A 4,598-nucleotide genomic window follows, 5' to 3' on the forward strand; every position below is an offset into this window, starting at 1 on the left:
ATAGAAGGGTATTATTTAAGGGTGGCTCTGTGTCCTACTAAACTTTTGTCCCTCAACCTTTTCCTCATGACTGGATGATGCCTAGACCTTCTTTGCCTGTGTTATTTTCACCATTGCTTCTTGGAAAACTCCTATTCATCCATCAAACTCCAGAGCTAATGTCACCTCCTTGATGGGGCATTTCTTAGGTAGCACATGATTAGTGACTATTCATCCCTGATCCTGCAACAGTTTTCCCACACCATTAACACAGGCTTCAGTAGATCCTACTATAACTAGGCTTTCTTCCTCTTACTGCATGTGCAGTAGTGGCTCCACTGTATTCATCTTTTTATCTACAGGCTGAGCAGAGATTTGTATTTGTTGAATAAATGAATGAAAATCACCCCTAAGAGATATGGAATGGGTTTCTGTGTCTGGACCATATGCCTTGCTCATAAACAGTCCTTGCAAAACACTCCTGATGTAGTTCTAACTTACTTTTTTTAACTGCCTTGCACCTGCTTTTGCAGTTCCCTCTGACTTCTCTTTTTGTATTCTATTTTCTTCCTGCCCTTTGGAGGATTTCCTGCCCCCCTTCCAACACCAGGAGGGTTTCTCTGGTATTCCAGTGCCCAGAATTCCAAATCATTTGGGTCTCATGGGTGGTGTGCTGGTAAATGTTTAATAACTGGCTCTCAGCATGTAGTTCCAACAGGAATGTCAGATGGTATTTTCATTTGCGGTAAAGTTAACATGAAAATGAAACAATGAAGACAGCTGTCTAAATTTCAATTGTTTCTCAGTGTTTTGAGTGATGTCTTTTTCAAAATAGAGAATAGTTTAACAGTTGAAGAATATTCTTTCAAATTTTCGCACTAATCACAATGGAAAGAATTCAGACAGGACATAATTTTTAGTTTAAACTGAATTAACTTTTCCCCCTCATATTCTTAAGTCCAGATAATAAGTGAATCAAGCAATGAAGCCCTGATTTATAGCATATGCCATAGATGCTCCCATCATGGCTGACTTGATGTCATTAGATGTGGCGCTGGGCAGAAATGCACAGGAGCAGGGCACCACAGCCCACATACAGACCCAACAGTTGTGGTACCATCCACAGCAAGATATTCAATAGTGAAAACTAGTAAAAGAATTAGGAAGTGCTGAGTTTTGGATATTTATTGTGTTTATATAATTTATTAATAGTTTACTTAATGTGGTTTTCGATAATGGCTGTGTTAAAACAGCTAGCTCACAAAATTCCTGAAAATCTCACAAGGCACTATGAGCTGGCTCTGAACCACCGCTGGCCACATGCCACAAAAAACTCTTTTCTCAAAGAGAGTTAAGGGGAGAGAGGACACTTTTGGGGGACAGAGTTGCATGTATGTGTCCCCTCAGCCTCTTCATGTGGTGAGCTGTACTCAATGCCACAGTGACAGGTTCTGTCTGTTGGTTCAATGAACCTCTGTATGTCATCCCTTCTACTTGGCTTTCCTGCACCGTAGAGGTGGAAAAGCTAAATGTACATTTTATAGACCCCTTGCAGTGAGGACATGGGCTTTTGACATGGATCCCTCCAAGCATCTCCACCCATCAGTGCACCTGGATAGGAATTCTAAAAGGTGTGAGGTGATATCTCATTGTGGTTTTGATTTGCATTTTCCCAATGAGTAGGATGTTGAACATCCTTTAATGTATTAATCTATCACATTTATTGTTTTGTGTATGTTGAACCATCCTTGCATTCCAGGGGAGAATCCCACTTGATTATGGTGTATGATCCTTTAAATGGTTCACTAGTACTTTGTTGAGATTTTTTCCATTATATTCACCAGGGATATTGGTCTATAGTTTTCCTTTCCTAAATGTCCTTTTCTGGCTTTGGATTCAGGGTAGTGCTGGCCTTGTAAAGTGTCTTTGGTAGTGTTTCTTCCTCTTCATTTTTTGCAGAAAAGTTTGAGAAAGATTGTTGTTCATTCTTCTTTAAACATTTGTAGAATGTACTAGTATAACCATCTGGTTCTGAGCTTTTCTTTGTTGGGATGTTTTTGATTACTAATTGAATCTCCTTACTCGTTATTGGTCTGTTAAGATTTTCTGTTTCTTCAGGATTTAGTCTTGGTGGGTTGTACTTTCTAGGACTTTCCCCGTTTCTTCAATATTGTCCGATTTGTTGATGTATAGTTGTTAAATAGTAGAGTTTTATAGTTACTTTAATTTTGGTAATATCAGTTTTCATGTCTTCTCCTTCATTTATAATTTTATCAATTTGGTTTCTCCTTCTTTTACTCGCTTAGTCTAACTAAACTATTGTCAATTCTGTTTATGTTCTCCAGAAAACTAACTCTTCATTTTGTTAACCTTTTATATTGTTTTCTTGTTTACTATTTCATTTATTTCTGCTCCAATCTTTATTATTTTCTTCCTTCTCCTAACTTTGTGCTTTTTTAAATATTTCTGTAGGTTGAAATATTTTTTTCCTTAAAATATGCATTTACTTTTATAAATTTCCTCCTTAGAAATGTTTTTATTGCATACTGCATGATCTGGTTTACATACTGTGTTTGCCTTTTCAATTTTCAAGATATTTGTTTGTTTTTAAAAAAGTCTTCTCTGGTCCACTGGTTGCTCAGGCATGCGTTGTTTAATTTTCATGTAATTTAGCATCTTCCAGCTTTCCTCACGATATTCATTCCTAGTTTCATACAATTGTAGTTGGAGAAAATGCATGGCATGATGTCAGTCTTCTTAAATTTATCGAGACTTGCCTGTGGCCTAAAATATGATGTATCCTAGAAAATGGTCCATAGGTGCTTGAGAAAATTGTATAGTCTGTTGCTGTTGTATGAAATGAAATGTGTGTATCTTTTAGGTCTCTTTTGGTGTATAATTTTGTTCAAATCTGCTGCTTCCTTATCAATTCTCTATCTGGATGATCTTTCCATTGTTTAGAGTGGTTATTAAAGTCCTCACCTATTATTGTGTTATTTTTTTGCCTTTTGTTCTGTTAATAATTGCTTTATATACTTAGGTGCTCTGATATTGAGTGCATATATATATGTGCAATTGCAGTGTTTTCTTGATGGATTGTCTTTTTCTTTTATCATTATATAATGACCTTCTTTGTCCCTGGAGCATTTTTAGCTCAAAGTCTGTGTCGTCTGATGTAAGTATAGATATCAGTGCTGTCTTCTGGTTACCATTTGCTTGAGTATCTTTTTGCATTCCATGACTGTTAGTCTTTGGGTGTCTTTAAGGCTAAAGTAATTCTCTTGTGGGGAGCATATTTCTGGACATTTTTTTTTTTTTTGGTCCATTCAGCTATTTTATGTGTTTCTATTGAATTTAATTCTTTTATGCTTAAAGTAATTATTGATATGTAAATACTTACAATTGCCATTTTGTTAATTTTTTCATGTGTTTTATGGGTCCATTTTTCCTAGCTTCTTATCTTGCTGTCTTTTGTTAATTGATGACTTTTTGTAGCAGGTATGCTTAGATTCCTCTTTTATCATCTTTTTTATATCTACCAGAGGTTTTTTCTTTGTGGTTATCATGAAGCATACCTAAAATATATTTATAACATCCTATTCTAAGCTGATAACAACATTGATAGCATACATAAATTTTCCCTTTATTTCTCCATCCTTCACATGTTAGGTTATCAATATGACAATTTATATACTTTTATGTTTTGTATGCAATAAGATATTATTGTAGTTATGGTTGTTTAATACATTTTAACCTCTTAACTATTGTTCTAAGTGAATTACACAGCAAAATTACAGTATTACAGGGTCTGATTTTGACAATGTGTGTCATTAGCGGTGAGTTTTAAAAACTTCTTATGTTTTCACAATGCTAATTATTATGCATTTATTTCTGCTTGATGAAATTCCTGCAGCAATTCTTGTACAGCAGGTCTTCTGGTGATGAACTCTTTCAGTTTTGTTTGTTTTGATATATTTTCAATCTCTGTCTTCATTTCTGAAGAACAGATTTGCTGGGTACAATATTCTTCTTTGACAGGATTTTTTTTTCTTTCTATACTTGAATACATCACCCCTCTCTCTCCTGGACTACAAAGTTTGTATTGGGAAGGCCCTCTAAATTCTTATGGTGGTGACTTACATGTGGTGACTCATTTTTCTCTTGTTGCTTTCAAAATTCCCTGTGTCTTTGACCATAGACAATTTACTTACAATGTGATTTCCCGTAGCCATTGCAGACTCAGCTTATTTGGGATTCTTTGTGCTTCATGAATTTGGATGTACATCTCTCATTCCATGTTTGGTAAGTGTTCAACTCTTTTGTTTCAAACATACTGTCTTTTTCTCTTCCTCTTCTCATATGGGACTCCCATAATTCTCTATTCCTTCTGTTTGTAATGTCCCAGAGTGTTTCTTCACTCTTAAATTAATTTTTCTGTTCACTCCTGTGGCAGGATAACTTCAAATGACCTATCTTTTAGTTCACTGATTCTTTCTTCTGCTTGCTTGAGTTTGTTGTTGAATCTCTTTATTATATTCTTCAGTACAGTCATTGTATTCTTCAGCTCTAGTTGCCAGTTGTTCTTTTGATGGTTTCTATTACTTTGTTGAACATCTCAT

This window comes from Eschrichtius robustus, chromosome 7 (genome assembly GCF_028021215.1).
Source record: "Eschrichtius robustus isolate mEscRob2 chromosome 7, mEscRob2.pri, whole genome shotgun sequence".
Lineage (NCBI taxonomy): Eukaryota > Metazoa > Chordata > Mammalia > Artiodactyla > Eschrichtiidae > Eschrichtius > Eschrichtius robustus.